Raw genomic sequence first — 17,810 nt, forward strand, 5'->3', positions numbered from 1 at the left:
GATGGTGAAGACCAAGTATTCTGAGTGAGACGGTCGCGAAGGGGCATGAGGCAAGGAAGGGACATCGCAGCTGAGTGATTCTTGCAAAGGTTTTGTTTGTAAAGGATTACAACTAAATAGAGATTTGCTTCAGGCCAGAAAATAAAACTAAGTTTTTGCTTTGTCTCTCCTTTGAGTTTTTTTCTCTGACATCCAAAGTGCATGCCAGGCCTCAGGGTGTAGGAACTGATTGAAGGGAGCGGGAGGGCTTCTCCCGATGATCAGCCAGCCCTCTTCACCTCCCACCTCCCTCTCTCCCTCGCTCCTTCTCCCACCTTCCTCCTTCTTTCTATTTGGTTACCCCCTCTCTTTCTTTTGTTGCCCATCTCTCCATCCCTCTTTTTCTTTTTTGGGGGGGTGAATACTGTGAGCTCCTGATACCCGCTGGCATTGCTTAGCCTTCCGTCTCAATTCACAGTTCTTCTAATAAGTGTGCGGTTAGGTTTGGTGCTTTAAATGGGTAGGGCACAAGCTACAGGTGTCTTATTCTAACGCTGCAGTGAAATGGGCCATAGGCAGAAACCTTTCAGGAATGTTGAATTGCCTCAACAGATATGAAATGGGACTGAGGGACCTCGGACTTTTCATAAAATACCATATCTTGTAATTAAAAAAAAAAAAAAAAGTCTGTCAAGTAGTGTCAAAGGAGTAGTGGGGGGTTGTGGGTGTGTGCCCTGTCTCCTAAATATTACAAGTTCAACCAGGCAAGAATGAAGTGTGTGTGATGAGAAGCCCTGCAGCCCAATCATGTAGGAGACGCTTGCTATCTACATTCATTTTGTCTTAGCTACAGAAATGTTTAAAATCAGAATTTGTGAGTCAGGTGACACACACTTATGCCCACAGCACTGGAGGCGGGGGCTGTAGGACAAGGACTCAGGGGCATCCTTAGCTACGTAGCGCCTTCGAGGCCAGCCTGAGCCACAAGGGACATTTTCTAAAAATAAAATGGGAACAATACAGTACAATGATAACAATGGCATTCTAAAATGCCCTGTCCACATTTTCTTATCCAAAGGGGTTTTTCTTTGTGTATCTAGCTCTAGTGCTGAAGAGCGCCATCTACAGGCTGGTGCTCAACCCTAGCTCACGCGTGGCCCCATCCAGAAAGGAGGGTTGTTTAGCCAGCTAGACCCTCACAAGGCAGGACTTCATGAACCTGCAGATCTGTCTGCTGACCACTCACAGATGCCAAGGTCATTAAAAAAAAATTTAATTATTTTATGTGTGGGGGTTGTTTGCCTGCATATAAGTATGTGCACCACATGCTTGATGCCTGTGGAGGCTGGAAAAGGGCATCAGATCCCCATGGAACTGGAGTTACAGACAGTTGTGAGCCGTCAGTAGGTGCTGGGAATCAAATCCAGGCCCTCTAGAAGAGCCGTGCTCTTAGCCGCTGGTCCTCCTCAACGCCATTATTTTGACCTCAGTGACTGGTGTCATTTCAGAGCAGGTTTAGACTTGAATTCTAGTTCTGCCTTGCACAGGTTTTGCAACATCACTTCTGTTTCCTCAGCGGCAACATGAGACCATGGCATCTATTTGATTGTACAGATTAGCTTCATGCTGGGGTCATAACTATCTGCCGAGTTCTTCCATGGATCATGTTGTTTTACTCACTCCCTAGAGACTAGAGAAACTTCCTGCAAGAACACCAGTCCGTACGCTTCCATTGGTTTTCAGAGTCATGGCTTAGGGCTAGCTCATGGGGAAGCTGGCCCAGCCCATGTCTCACTTTGAAAAGTGCTGTGCAGGCACAGCCTGGGTTCTGCCATTACTCTGTTCTGTGACCTCAAACAGATTGTTTAACCCCATGGTTCTCCGGTGTGCACACTTGGGAAATGGAGCACACACCTTCTAGGACTGAGTGCAGATTAAGCCCTGTTACAGGGAAGCACTTAGAATAGTGCTCGGTGGACAATAATGTGCTTACTGCCGTGTTCACAAACAGATACTCGGGTAATAGAATGGGGGCTTTCTTGTCCCCTGTCATGGATAGCTGCAACCACATGGGCAGGTCATTTATCCTCTTTCAGCCCCATTCTGTAACAGAAACATAAGAGTTAAACGGTCTCTGAGACTTCAGAGGTTTTTGTTTGTCCATTCGTCCATTTCTCTTTTGTTGTTTAATCATTTTAGCCAGCATACAAAATAGTGGATTTTATTTTCATGTGTTGTGTGTATAAATATATGCACACTTGTGCATATTGTATTTTGCTCATATTTACCCCTTCACGCTCCTTCATCACCCACTTTGGCTCTTTTGGCTGAGACCTCATTTCTAAAAAACCTCAGATTTCTGCCTAAGCCCTGCATCATGACCTGTCCAGGCTTCCCTGGGCTTTCTGCTCCCTGACCTACCCGAGAAAGCCCCGCCGTCCCCGCACAGTGAGTCCCTTCCCACCCACAGAAGGGAACCACACAGGAAGTGTGTTGTTAGGGCAACCCTGTTTCTCTGCAGCTGACACTTTTTTTTTTAAGGAAACATTGTCCTTCTAAAAATATAGACAGGTTTACAGGTTTTGTGCAGTTGCAGAAAGATCCGGAAAGGAAAAGCAGGTAGTGCTTACAAGGTGTTTGCTCACTGACTCTGAGAGCCTGTTTGTTCTCTGTGGTTAGAGAAAATGTTAAGGTTCACAGAACAAAAAAGCAGTGGTGTGCTGCTCTGCTGTTATTCTATGGGCGGGGGGAGGCTGTTAACTCACACGTAACACCCAATATTTCCCCAGATCACTCTCTCTTTCTCTCTCTATCTCCCTTCCATCTTCTTCCCTCCTGCCTCTCCCTCGCTCTCACAGACGTAGCCTTAAGCGTGCTTTGTAGACATGCACAACCTCATTGTGTCATCGGAAGGCAGTTACTACCAGGTAGATGGGGACTTTCTTGGAAAAGTGGGTGGCTTGATTATTAAGATATTGAAAAGCCAGTATCTGGCACCAGTGGCTGCTTTCTTTCAGTTGTTTCGTGCTTATCAAATTAAAGGGCATTCATCCATGTGATTGCCAGGCGGTCTTGACAGCCAGCTGGTGAACATTGGTAAGACACCACTGTATGGATTATCTTTCAGAGAAGACACCCGCAGTCCTATGGGAAGAATCCGTTCTCAGGTGGCAGTCAGTCAGCCTGATAGCGTGAAAATTACACCTTAGCAGCCGTTGCCTCCTTTTTTAGAAGCCCCAGCCCTGGCTGCCTCCATTTGGGGATCTGCTCAGTGGCTGCAGTCCAGCGCGATGATGGGAACAGTAAAACACCGTGAGGTCACAGTGTGTGTGCAAAGTATCTCTCAGCCTCCTGTATTCCCGTAGCTCTTAAGCTCTCACTTAGAGACTGCATCCATCTGCCTAAGTTCCGTGAGCTCTTTCTGTTCCCAGAGCTGGCAGAGCACATGGAAGCAGGATACACCTTTCCTATCCCGGAGGAACCTGCTTCAGCCTCTTCAAAGATGGCTTCTAGGTGGAGATGCACTGACAACCTCTAACGCTTAAGACTTTAGAGACTAGCAGGTGTTTGCAACAAATTCACTCATTTATTTTTAACAAAATGTCTCATCACTCCCCAGAGGAGTCAGTCTGGGGGCTGGAACGATGGCTCAGGCGTGAGGAGCACTTGCAAAGAACCCAGGTCCCACCACCCACATGGCCCACAACCATCTGCAACCCCAGTGCCAAGCACCTTCTTCTTCTGGCAGGTGCACATGTGGTATGCAGACAAAATACCCATACTGTAGTTAAAATGAACATGAGAGAGAGGAAGGAAGGGAGGGAGGGAGGGAGAGAGAGAGGGAAGGAGGGAGGGAGGGAGGGAGGAAGGAAGGAAGGAAGGAAGGAAGGAAGGAAGGAAGGAAGGAAAGAAAGAAAGAAAATCCCTGTGCTCTCCTTTCCAAAGGGAACTTCACCTCAGAGCATCTCAAAATGTATCAACAAACAAATTGTAATTAGGACTCAGGCTTAGCTTTGCCTTTGTATGTAGGCTGGTTATAAAACAAAGATATTTCCCCATGCCACGAGAGGGAGCCCACCCTGATGCTGCCTGGAGGGGCAGGACCCAGAGGCTGGATAGCCCAGAGACCTAGGATAGAACCAAACACGCCTGGCAGGGAAAAAAAATCAATAAAATGATTCTCAATGCTATTCTGAGATGCTTAGAGATTGGTGCCTAGCCCAACTGTGATCAGGGAGGCTTCATCCAGCAGCTGATGGAAACAGATGCAGAGACCCACAGCCAAACTTTACGTGGAGCTTGGGGAATCCTGTAGAAGATCGGGAGGAAGGATTGTAGGAGCCAGAGGGGTTGAGGACACCACAAGAGCACCCACAGAATCAAGTAACCTGGGCTCACAGAGACCGAGTCGACAACCAGGGAGTCTGCATGGAACTGGCCTAGGGCCTCGGCATATATGTTACAGTTGTGTAGCTTAGTCTTCTGTGGGATTCTAACAGTGGGAGCAGGGGCTGTCTCTGACTCTTTTCCCAGCCTTTGGTACCCTTTTCCTCATACTTGGTAACCTTGTCCAGCCTTACTATGAGGAGAGGTGCCTAGTCTTACTGCAACTTATATGCCATGTTTGGCTGGTATCTATGGGAGGCCTGCCCCTTTTGAAGGGAAAATGGGAGCGGGGAGGAAGGACTGGGAAGAAAGGAAAAAGGGAAAACTGCAGTCAGATTGTAAAAACTAAAATAAGAATAAACCAATATTCTTTAAAAGAAACAGTTGTAAATTACATTTGCCTCTTCCAAAATTAAAACATGACAGGAGGGGAGGAAGAGAAGGAAGGAAGGAAGGAAGGAAGGAAGGAAGGAAGGAAGGAAGGAAGGAAGGAAGGAAGGGAGGGAGGGAGGAGATTAAACTAAGGTTATATATAAAATATAAAAGCAACAAATCCAGGAAGCTCAGACTGGTCAAAACTCCATAGAAAATGCAAGGAAAGTAGAACATAAACACTAGCCTTGGAAGAAAGTGTTGGGGGGGTAGATTCTATAATTATTTTGCATTTCCTATCATATAAAAACATATAATTGTTACTTAACTGCATTTAATCTTTCTCAAGAATATCTGGGGTTCTCAAGTGGACCCCTGCAGGACTGGAAAGCAGACAGGAAGAGGCTGTCCTAGTTTGACAGGGTGAGAAGAATTGGTTACTCTCTGCTTTCACTGGCTGCCAAGATTGTCTGGATCCGTTTCCAACCTGGGTTCCTGGATAAACAGTTTGGATGGAAATCATTTTCCCTGCTCTCTCACAGGGTCTGAAGCCGACACAGACCTCCCCACAGTAATTCATGCCTGTGTGACCTCGGCCTTGGATTACTGAACATTCTCTTCCCATAGATGTCTAGGAAGCTTTCTTTGGCTGGTGCCAACAAGATGGTGTCATTTCAGGGGCACAAACCAAAATAGCACATTGAACTAAAGCTATGCAGGCCAGCTCAGCCACCAGTCCACCCTCTGATTTATGGCCTCCAGTGACCTCGAAGTAACCTATTTAGATCTGCCAATGCTAAAAGGGGCTTGGTAGTTCAAGTTGGGCATGCCAAATGTTTATTTTCATATTTTGGCATCAGCCAGAAAAGCCGGGACATTTTAGGAGACTGAACAATATTCTTGAGCATTTCTTTACAACACTTGTCTTGAAAACTAAACCTCTGAACATACCCACAGCAGACAAGAGAGAACAAAGGAGGTGGGGAGGAAGAAGGGAGGGAGAAAGGGATGAAGGGAGGGACAAAGGGAGAGAGAGAGGGAGGAAGGGAGAGAAGGAAGGAAGGAAGGAAGGAAGGAAGGAAGGAAGGAAGGAAGGAAGGAAGGAAAGAAGGAAAGAAGGAAAGAAGGAAAGAAGGAAAGAAGGAAAAAAGAAAGGAAGAAAGGAGAAAGAGAAATGTATAGTTATTATGATCAAGATGTTGAAAATAAATTGAGTCTAGCCTTCCCTTCCTCTTTGATAAAAGCCATTTATTCAAGTCCATGTATTTATTAAATAGTGTGATTTCTTGAGTTAACCATGCCTAGGATGCATGGTTAACTCAATGCATAATCATAAAGCACAAAAATGTTTAAGAAAACATTGCTACTTCGAGTCTGCAACATGTCCTCATCAACAAATGGTTTCCAGAGGAAGCACCTTTGCAGACACAGTGCTGCAGAAAGTACCTTGCATACGGAGACTAATGCCATTGCTACTGTGCCACCAATACCACTGCTGCTCTTAGATTGCAGACTTTTTAGCACTCAGGCTGAAAACTCAGTAAGGCAGCAGTAAGCTGCCCTATGTGTGGATGGTGACACTAGTGATGTCAGTAGTGATGATGACGATGTGATGACAGTGATAGTGATGATGAGGACAGAGGTGAAGACAATGGTAGCGCTGGTGGGGAGAGTGGCGCTGACAGTGCTGATGGTGGCTGTTGTGATTGTGATGGTAATGATGATGATGACGATGGTAATGGTGCTGGTGTTAATGATGCTAGTGGTGACAGTAAAGTTTAAAGCTGTAGTGGTTTTGGTGATAGTGGTGGTGATGACGATGATAACTAATGATGGCAGTTATGATAATCATGGTGGTGGTGGTGCTGATAATGGTAGTTGTGATAATGACAGTGGTGGACAGGATGTTGGTGGTAATGATGACCATGGTGGGGGTGATGATGGTTGTCGTTGTTATGGTCATGACGGTATGGTAACGGTGATGATCACAGCGGTGGTGGTAATGGTGATGGTGGTGATACTGAGAATGAGGGTGATGGTAGTAGTGGTGGTGGTAGTCATGATGATGATAATGTAGCATGGTGAAGGTGTTGTAGTGGTAGCAGTAATGATTATGGTGATAGTGCTAATAACGATGGTGATAGCAATAATACCAATGATGTGATGATGGCAGTGGCTGTGATGATGTTTGTCTCTCGAACAAAATGCCAAGGTTAAAGGAAGGAACGTATGGGATAACTGGAAATCACTAAGGACTTCCTACCTAGAAGTTGCTCACTATCTCCTTGATATTCCCAGCTGTCCCAGCATACCAGGTCTGTTCACTTGCCCTCTTCCACTCTTGGCCTTTTTCACAAACCATCAAGAGCTGGCTTAGTGAACATCAAGGGCTGATTAGAGCAGAGCCGTTGAGACTGGTGCCTTCAGGGGCTTCCTGGGAACAAAGCTGAAGCCTGGCTGCTATCTGGTCTCCACCACGTGGCTGAAGTAGGACTCGGAATAACCCACTGCTCAGCACAGAACAAGTTTGTGATTGCTTCTCTATTGCTTTCATTGATCTGGTCTCCCTTAGAAAATGCTTGTCAAAAGCAATGCACACTTTGACAACACTACAGTAAAGGTGCCCTTGGCCCTTCAGAAAGGCCAGCAGTAAGAAATCTCATCTTTAATCATATTTAGGGCTGGAGAGATGGCTCAGTGGTTAAGAGCACTGTCTGCTTTTTCAGAGGTGCTGAGTTCAATTCCCAGCAACCACATGGTGGCTCGCAACCTTCTATATCCTCTACTGTCTCTTCACATGCAAATGGAGCACTCATATACATAAAGTAAATAAATAAAATCTTAAAATAATCATATTTATAACAGTATTTGGACCTATTTCCTTGGTAGATATTTACTTGGGGAAAATATCACAGTGACTGCCTTTCCCATCCTCACCATTGCGCTTTCTTCAAAAGTAGTTTGAGAAAGGCTAACTTTCTATATTTGTTAAAACATCTCTATTACGAAGGTAGTGCACATTAAAAAGGCCAGCAGAGGCTGAGAGCTGAGAGAGGGAGTGGGGAGAGTAGGCAGGAGTACGTTCCAGGAGACAGAAAAGTGGGGTCAGAGAAGACAGTTGATGCAAGAAGAAAGAAGATTGAGTAGGGCTAGAAAGAAGAAGAAGAAGAGAGATTAAGCAGAGTGAAGATAAGAGACAGTTGAAAGTGACTTGAGCTAGCAGAGTGAGAAGAGGAGACAGTTGGTGACGGTTGAACCAGGAGAAGCTGAGCTGAGCCAATGAAGATATTGTTAGGATAGAGTTAAGAGAAGAACCCACAAAGAACCCACAAAGAAGTTAAAAAGATAAACTATAAAAATCCTAAAAAGCAATGTTTTACTACAGTTTCTCCTGGAAAGACAGCTGAGGGCTGGCTTTGTCTTCTTCATGTGGAAAGACTGTGAATTGCAGTGCACGGAACAGAAAAAGGTCCATGACGGGAGGAGAGGTGGCTCTGATGCTCCCCATGCAAGCACCACAACCTGAGTTTTGATCCTCAGAACCCACATAAACAGCCTGGGTGGGTTGATACACGCTTAGAATCCAAACACTGGGGAGGCAGCGACAGGGATTCCTTAGGGCTCACTGGCCAGCCAGCCTTGAGAAATCGGTGGTCGCCGAGTTTGAGGGAGAGACTATCTAAAATGAATAGATAAATAAGGTAGAAAAAGGCACTCAGCATTGACCTCTGGTCCCTGTGTGTGTGCACACACGTAAGCACTCGTACGTGCCTCTACACACGTGAAAAGACAGCGAGACTTCCTCGCCTTGCTGATGTGCACTGTTAAGACGGGGCTCTGTGCTTCCGACTCTGAGGAATGTCAGAACTACTCCCTAGCCTTCAGGCCCTGCTGCCTGCTTCTGCACAGCCTGAGAGAGGGGAATGGCATTCACAGATTAACATCTGTAGCTGATGTGAGGATAAGAGCCACCAACCTTGAGCCCAACTAAGCAAAACATTATCCCAAAGAATTTTATTCTTGTCTTAGGAGAACACTATTACTAGAAGGAAGAAATTCTTGGTTACTATCGTATTTTAAATTTGTCGGTAAGAACTATGTGAGTTGCTGTTTTCTTTATCATTGTGTTTCTAGGCTATTTTCTCGTTTTTAACCTCTGCACCCACAAACCCTAAAATATTTACTAACTTCCTCTGTAGAGAAAAAGCCTATCTGTCCCTGGTCTATGTAGGCCATTCACTTTGAAGTCATTTAATGCTTATTTTTATTTATTTTTTTATTTATTTATTTATTTATTTATTTATTTTTATTTTTATATTTATTGTATGTGTCTGGATGCCTATATGTTCACTGTGTGTGCCAGTGTCCTTGGAAGCCAGAAGGTGTTGTATTTCCTGGAACTAGAGTTACAGGCGGTTGTGAGCTGCCCAAAATGGATGCTGGGAATTGAACCCTGGTCCTCTGCAAAAGCAGCAAGCACCCTTAACTGCTGAACTGTCCCTCCAGTCCCTCCCAAGTCATTTTGTCTCTCTTTTAGGCACTGGAAGTTTCTTTTAAGTACCCTTTTCTATAGCACTGCTTTCACATTTGTGCCTTCTCTCTGTAAAATCCCCATGTGAGAAGGATTTATTCCCTGGGGTTAGAGGGAATATGTATCATCATAGTGTGTTGCTTTTTAATACCATTTGGAAAGATGATTATTGTTTAAAAGCTAGTACTTCAATATGGACTGTCTTGAGTGGAGGAAGGGAGAGAAGCGAATACCATGGAAGAGAAGAAATATGGGACCAGTGCTCTCTTCTCCCAGTCCAGGAATAAAGTAGCTGAAAGAAGATAACACGCTTGAGGGGTTCAGAGCTTTTTCTGAGTATTCCTCTGCAGACTTTTCTCTCCCCTTGGATCTGGGTTCATGGATCCCTGGGACCTTCTTGTGATGAATGGCTGACGTGCACGCACGACTCCAAGCTCCTCCTCTATGCTTTCCCACACCGAGCTGCCCCAGTTTATCACGGAGCGGTGTGTTCGGTCTTAGGCAACATCTTCCAAAGAAGTGAGACTGAACCCACATATCTTTCTATTAAAAGATTATATGGAGTACCCCCCGTCTTTAACATCCTCACACTGTCCCAGCTCTTTTCCAATACCCCTAGTCGGTGAGGCAGATCCGAGTGTGTCTGCTCACATTCATGTTAATTTGAGAATGAAGAAGCCTTTGCAAAATAAACATGACAAGAGAAAGCTAAAAGTGCTCACACACACATACTCTCTCTCTCTCTCTCTCTCTCTCACACACACACACATACACACAGATCAAGAGCTACAGGCTCACTGTTGCTAAGGCCTAGAATAAGTAGGAATGTCTAGTTCTATTAAGCATCTTTGAGCAGTTGTCACAGGCTACAGGGGAAGAAAACCTCTCTACTAAAAACACAGGAAGCTCTCTCTTGCGCACTGTTGGTGGGAATCCAAACCAACAGGAGTGTGGAGTGGTGTCACAGCTGTGGGCAGCTGCACAACAGCTCTTCAAAGCATTAGAAGCAGAATTACCATATGATCTGGGTACCCTGCCAGAGCAGTTGAAAGCCGGGTCTTGAGATGTTTGCACATTTGTCCTCATAATGGTGTTAATTCACAATGCCCGAAGGTACAAGCAGTGCAAGTATCCAATGAGAAAGAATGGAGATACAAGGTGTCACGAGTGCAGACAATGGTGTATTAGCCAGCCTTCCAAAGGAATGCAGCCCCGATACAAGCCCCAATGTGCATTAAATCTTAAGGACATTATATCATGGAAAAGAAATCCATCTCAACAAAGGTAAATACCACACGATTCCACTGATATGATGAAAGTACGGTCATCAAGCCCGTTGAGACAGTGAGTTGGTAGTTCCCAGGTCTGGTGGAGGAGATAAAAGGTAAATTATTGTTTAAAGGGCATTCAGTTTTGGTTTTGCAAAGCAAAAGAGCTCTGGAGATTGCTTGCAGGACACTGAAAGCAAACTTACTCAACTACGCATTGAGAATTGTTACAATGCTATTTTCTAATTTAAATCATGTGTGTAGGTATGTGCACCTGAGCACATGTGCCGGAGGAGGCTAGCAGAGGGTGTGAGGTCCCCATGACTTGGAGTTACAGGCAGTTGTAAGCTGCCCAGCATGTCTATTGGTACCCCAACTCTGGTCTTCTGAAAGGGCAGCAAGTGTTCTTCAGTGCTGAGCTGAGATGCTAAATGTGATGTTTTCTGAATTTTACAACTATTTACTTATGCATTTACAGACATACATACGTATCAGTATTTGAAAAGTTAGATCTGATCTTCAAATAGGAAATACCTGGAAGTCTGTGCAGCCATTCTCTTGAGCCTCATAACTCTAACATCAGAGAACCAAGTTTCCACAGGAGGCAGATTTGATTCTAGGGAGCTGGCCCTGATGGAGGTGGGCCCTATCCAACACAATTTGAGAACAATATCATTCTTCCTGGTATTACTGGATTGTTCAAAGTCTTGGTCTGGCAGCCCCATGAAGCTAGTCATGGCCACCAATCCCCAATACAACAATTATAGGGATGTGTGTAAGAGCAAAAAGCAGAGAAAGGATGTTTATTCAATGTAGCCACATTGGGAGGAGGAACAAAGAGGTCCCATCTTCAGGAGCACAGACATGAAGTTTCGGGCTAAATAGAAGGTAAGAGAGCCTGTTTAGCAGCCTGGGTCAATATGTGGTCCTGCCCATCACTGACCCAGCTTAGCTCAGCCCCCGTCTGTTTTGCAAGGTAGTTTAGTAAACGGTCAGAACTGTGTAGGACTCTTCCTGGGAGGCAAGTTCTTCCTGTGGCTGACGCCTTCAGCCTTTTCCTTCCCCCAGTGTGGGATTCCTGGATTTCATCATTTCAACAGCCCCAGTGGCTGAAGGGAGAGACGTGAGTGTTTCTCTTTAGAATAACTTTGTTCTTGCCAGGGCTATTGCACTAACAGTGTGCGCAAGCTTTAGAGAATGGGATTCTTTCTGTGAATCTCTGCCTAATTGGGAATGGTTCTTAGCATCTCTGCATAAATGTTTTGTGATTAGCCCTCATTGAAGCTCCTGAGAGGAATGATGCCCACGGCAGATGTGGCTCCTGGAGAACTTGTGAACTATTTTTTGCACCATTGAAAGACTCATTGGAAGTCTGCCATAGGCTGAGTTTAGTTCTATTCTAGCTCCTGGGATAACAGTAGTGACTCTAATAAAGTTCCGGGCCTGGTGAAGTTACATAGTATTAGAGAGGAGGGACAGAAAAAGATGCAGAAATGCCCTGTGTTGGGGGAGAGAAGTGTTCTTGATAAATGAGGTGCAGGATGGGAGGGACCAGGCATGGTGGCCCCAGAGGGATTGGCTGACAAATGCCAGAAGCTTGGGGGGAGTCAAAGTCTGCCCTGTGGATGTCCAAAGGGAGAATGTTCCAGGAATAGCAATGATGCCATTGCGTCCACAGCACAGTGGGAACACGGCAGAGAGTGGCAGATGAGATCCAAGAACTTGAGCTTGGGGAGCACCACCACTTGCAGAACCCCGTAAAGTGTTGTGAAGACTGGAGTTTTTCCTTTATGTGAGATGGGTGCCATTGACCACTGCTCAGCTGACAGCACCTTCTGAAAGGCTCGGCACATAGTTCAGTTGGCAGACTGCCTGCTTAGCCTAGAGGAAGCCCTGGCAAACTTGGTATAAGAGTACATGGCTGTAATTCTACCAATCAGGTTATGGAGGCAGGAGGATCAGAAGTTCAAGGTCATACTTGGCTACCTATGAGTTCCAGGTCAGCCTGGTCTGTGGGACACAGAAAGCTATGATTTAATTTAAAAAAGAAAAAAAAAGCATAAAATACAAAGGTAAGCAACCAATTGGAACACCATTAGAATAACCCTGATGACAGCTGATAGAAACTCTGCCAGACCCTACAGTGACTGAGGCGGGACATGTGCAGTGGGAGGAGTAGGCAAGAAAAAGACCAAGTTTGGCTTGAGTATCTTGAAGGATAACTTTTCTCTTTGTTTCTTGAGATGATGGTGGCTGCTGGAGGAGCTTGTGTGGGCTGGGGAAGCCATCTTGGACTGTGAGCATTTCTTCAGCCAGGAATCAGGAGTCAGGTGCAGACAGTCAAGTTTATAGAAATTGTGGATGGCTTCAGGAAGTCCTCTAGATACTCAAAATTGGGAATACTCAAGACATGTCTGTTGAAATGTTGGCTGTTAAGCAGCATAAATACACATAAGTATCCATAGATGTTTGGCTAGTTTGTGGGAATTGAGGCTATAAAAATCTCTGGAAACCAGAAAACCAAGAGTTGAACAATGCAATACTAACCGCTAGAAGCCTTCCGGGGAGGGTCAGGAAAGGTGAGGGAGAAAGGGCTAGAATAGCTGTGCACATCCTTGGAGGTAAACATCTGCAGGTAGAGCTTTGCATCACTGGCAGCTGTGTGTCATATGTGTGCTTAGTTGTCGAGCTGTGTATATAAACGGCCTCTGGACACACTCTCAATCTTTGGCGCTCTACACACCCCTTACAAATTCTTGGCCTTCTGCCCTTTGGGTCTGAGCCTGTACATCACAGACTCTCAGCTGGAGGAGACCTGTACATTACAGACTCTCAGCTGGGGTTATTGATTGCTTTCTCCTCAAAGAAGAAAGTAGAGGGCTCTGCCTGTTGCTGAACTCCCCGTTTTCTCTTCCCCTAGGAGACACAGCAGTCTCCCTCAGGCACACACTCATGTAACAGTCAAGCACCAGCGGCCAGCTTATACACTCTTACTTCAACCCAAACCCCACATGCTGTTTCCAATTGTTTCTCTTTATTCTAGTCTTTCTGTAAGACAGTCCTTTGCAAGGGGGCTTTTTGTTGGAGCACATTACTTTTCCAGTGCTGGCGATCAAATCTGGGACCTTGTGGAGGACGCTAGGCAAGTGCTTTATCACTGAGCTACAATGCCCTTCCTCGTTACAGCCTCAAAAAATAAAAATAAAAATAAAACACCCTACTACCATGCCAGGGTACTCTCCCAAATGCTGAAATAGACAGTCCAGTATTTTTCCATCACCAAGCACTTGAGTTGAATAATGTATCTACTGCTGGATAAGAGGCCAGTGCATTCTGGTTGAGGAAGAGACCTATATGTCTGAGAACCAGATATGAGTCTCCAGGACACGGGGCCTTCAGCTGTGGGAGTTGAATTCCTGTGAAAATTCGGCATCCAAGGCTGAGAGGTTGATTATTTAGAACCTGCTGAGGACTCATCCTTACTCTGGCTTAGCATCGTCTGTGTGCAGGGAGCAAACCCGAGCAGGTGTTCACATTTATCTTTCTCAAGTGGCCTCTTGAGGCTCTTTGGAACAGAGTCCACAAAAGAAGAGGCTGAAATAGAGCCTTCCACCCCAGACAGCTGTTTGGGCCTCTCCCTGCTGCCTACTGGAAACAGCTGGGATTTAGTAGGAGATGCTTGCCTACAGGATTGCCGGCAGAAGCCACTTTCTTTAGAGATTTGCTTAAACCAACGTCCCTGGATTTATTAGCATTGCCGTGAAAATTTCAGCTCTAACAGCTCTAGCATAAATGACCTATTTTGAACGTGACAGCCCTTGCACTTGAGCATCGTGAATAATTTATGAGCTGCGAGAGCGCTGTCATCGCTCTGATATCGCAGCGCTCTCCTTTGCCTGGCTAATTATGAAGGGCAACGATGCTCCGTCCTGTAGTCACAGCTTCTGTGTGAGGCCACCAGGGACTTGTGTGTGAGCAATGAAGGGAAGAAGAGAACTAGGCCAGGGCCTCCTCACTCCCGCTGCTACCAAAGAAGGCTCCGAAGGGGTTAGATTTCCACCTGAACCTCTGCAAAGTGAAACTGTGCAGGGCCCCTGGGATGGCTCCAATATCCAGCATCCTGATTTTGCATCACATGGATGGTAGTTGGTTGAGGTGTGGGCTGTGAAAGGGACTTAGGAAGGAAAGAGATTCCAGACCCTGAGCTACTTAGGATGGCTAATGGTTCCAATCCTCCAGGACAAGAGCAGACAGCTGGGTTCAGAGCTAAGGGCAGGGAAAGAGAAGCAATGAGCTACCGGTTCACGCCTCTGAGAGAACGGAGGCAGAGATGGAGAGCTGCAGTGGGCTCTTCCCAATGGGCACCGCTGTGTCTTAAGCCATTCTGGGGTACTTCCAAGCTCTCTCCAGCTGTGCATGAGCAGTGACAACTCACTTAACCTCCACGGGACCAAGTGTAAGTCACCCTTCTAAGATGCACAAAGGCTGAGAAGATTAGCGGCCAGTGGCAGGGCTGTCAGCATTAAGCTTCTGTCCTTACCATTCCTCTGAAAAACACCCCTAAAGTTAAAGGGCTCAAGTTTGTGAATTAGAAAGGACCGGGCCTTTGGGGAGATCTCTGCCAAGCTGGAAAAGGATTGAACAAGATTACAGGGAACAACAGCCCTGACCTGAAGTGGAGAGGAAAATTTTAAGTCCGTTTATTGCAAAGGGGCTACCTTAGTAAGAAATAATTAAAATATGAATGATTAAAGACTTTAAAGAGTTATATATATAAATATATGTGCTACTTTAAAAAGAGAAATATATAATGTATGTATGTATGCATACATATATAAATATATATTTGATCTCAAATACAAACTACTCAGAAAAGGTCATTCGGCAATCATTTTGATTCCTAATCTCTTGGAGCCAGCGGTTCCTGAAGAAGCTTGAGGGACTGGATTAACTGGTTATTCTTCCTACCACAGCAAATAACCCACAGGATTAGGTAGGGAAAAGCTTTGTGTCAGTTTAAACCAAATGACTTGTATGGCTTGCAGAGCGTCCCATCTCTTATCCGTCCTGTTTCTTCCTTAGCTCCCCTTCTCATCTATGCTGGCTTCACATTGTCCTCCACAATCTCTTTCAGCTCACTCCAGGCACTGTGCTCAGCCCTGCTCTGAGCTCCACCAACCTAGGTTGTTCTGTGCCAGTTTGTGTGCAGTGGCTGTGGATGGATAATGTCTCATCAGCCATAGTGGAGGCTTGAGGGACTCAGGCTTTCCAAGTAGACTGGGTAGGCTGGCTGTGCCACATGCCCATCTCAGCCTCCACAGCATTAAGATTACAAGTGTGCACCATCACACTGAGCTTCTTTACGGAGGTTCTGGGTCTGAACTCTGCTTCTCATGTTTTTGGAACATGTGCATGTACCAGCTGAGCCATCTAGCCAGCCCAGGGGCTAATTCTTAATGAGTCTCCACCGGGAAAGCCGAAATTTGGAATAATCAGAAGTTTTGTTTACAAAGAGATGAATCACAGAGGTAGGGAGGGTATGGGGGTAGAGGAACCAGCAACAGCATTTTGGAACTACTGCTGGGCCAAAGGAACAAGTCAGAAGGACCAAAGGAGCAAAAGGAAGTAGACGGAGGCTGTTCTCCACAGGGCAGTGTGTGTATGGGGGGAGGGGTAATCTTTATAGAGGGAGGCAGCCAGTCCAAGATGACCTTATGAGGAAAAGTCTGGAATTCATATCCTGAAGGAGGCTGTTCAGGCAGTCCTCATGATGAGCCCCCCAGGGCAGAGAGAGGAGATAGAGAGATAGAGTAAACAGAAATGGTAACCCGGAAAAATGGTAAGCCTGGGACCAGCTGCATCCACGAGGGAGCACTAAACAAATCGCCTTGAAAGACTTACAGTTTTCTTTCTCTTGTGCCTCTGACGGCTCGATAAAAGGAAGGGACCTATAATGAAGTAAAAGTACAAACAACCTTAAAAACAAAAGTGCCTGTATACCAAGTTACTAGGATTCTGCTTACAGATACTGACAGTCTCCAACCACTTCTACCTGCGTTTAGAAATATTTTATATCCATTTTGTTGTGCCCTAATACTTTTCAGTTAAATGTATAGTCTTCCCTTTGTTCCTCTTGGTCTTTAGAACGAAAAAGAATTGTGGATTTAACATACTGATGAAATCTTTGTCAGTCTCCGTTGCTGGTAAAATGAAAGCTGAAGACCCTTGAGGATTACCAAAGCCCTTTCAAGGAGCTCTCTAACAGCCTCAGTGTGTGTGTGTGTGTGTGTGTGTGTGTGTGTGTGTACATGAATCCGTGTAAGTGCTTTCTCCAGGGCATGCATGTGTGAAGGCTAGAGGTTAATATCAATGTTTCTCCTCTGTTGCTCTCCTTAATTTTAGACAGGGCCTTTCACTGAACCTGTAGCTCAGCTCGGTGCTTCAGATAGACTAGCTGGCCAGTGAGTCCCAGGATCCACCTGCCTCCGTTACCCAAGCACTGGGGCCACAGGTGTGTGCTGCCACATCTGGATCTTACACATGTGCTGGGCTCCAAATTCAGGTCTTCGTGTTTGGATAGCAAGCATTCTCCTCACAGAGCCACCCCCACAGCTCCTGTGTAGGGTGTGGTTTTGAGATAGCCCTGGCTAGCTGGAAACCCAGTGAGCAGTCCAGTCTGGCCTCAAACTTATGGAGATCCCACATGCCTTACCCTCCTGGGTACCTAAATGAACCTCTAAGCTTGGCTTCGGTGTTTTTAAAAAGCACAAAATGATCTAATGATCTTGGGACCATTAGGTTGTATTTTTTTTAAAATGTTAAAACATTGTCTTAAAAAGTAGAGAAGGATGGGATATTGGTCAAGGTTATGTTATTACAGAAAAAGGCCTCGAGATGTTATGTAATAATCATGTATAAGAAATATGATATAAAGTTTCTGAAAAGGAAATTTTTGTACTTGAAGCATATCTTCTTCCCCGTTAGCTTTGAACATCCAGCTCTTTGTTTCTGCCTCTGAAGCCTTCTAGTCCCTCAGTGTAGCTGGAGTTTCTGCTTGAGATAATTTGCCTGAACTCATAGGCCTGACTTCGGCACCTTGTGCCTGGGACATACTAAAATGACAGCAGAGGTGACCAAGAAAGTTCCCATTGCAGAAGCAAATACATGTGACAATGAGAAGGAAATGCCTGAGATGTCTGCTTCTGTGAGGACCTTATCAGGGGCACCAGACGCGGATGAAGGATAGGAGGTCTAGCTCCCTCCAGTTCAGTAAG

At 45.5% G+C, this 17,810-nt stretch overlaps 1 protein-coding gene across 5 annotated transcripts in view; it reads left to right on the forward strand.

Moving 5' to 3' along the window:
* Positions 1-17,810, forward strand: part of Ripor2 (RHO family interacting cell polarization regulator 2) — a 206,565-nt gene that overhangs the window by 99,542 nt on the left and 89,213 nt on the right. The window lies entirely within an intron of this gene.

This window comes from Meriones unguiculatus, chromosome 19, assembly GCF_030254825.1.
Source record: "Meriones unguiculatus strain TT.TT164.6M chromosome 19, Bangor_MerUng_6.1, whole genome shotgun sequence".
Lineage (NCBI taxonomy): Eukaryota > Metazoa > Chordata > Mammalia > Rodentia > Muridae > Meriones > Meriones unguiculatus.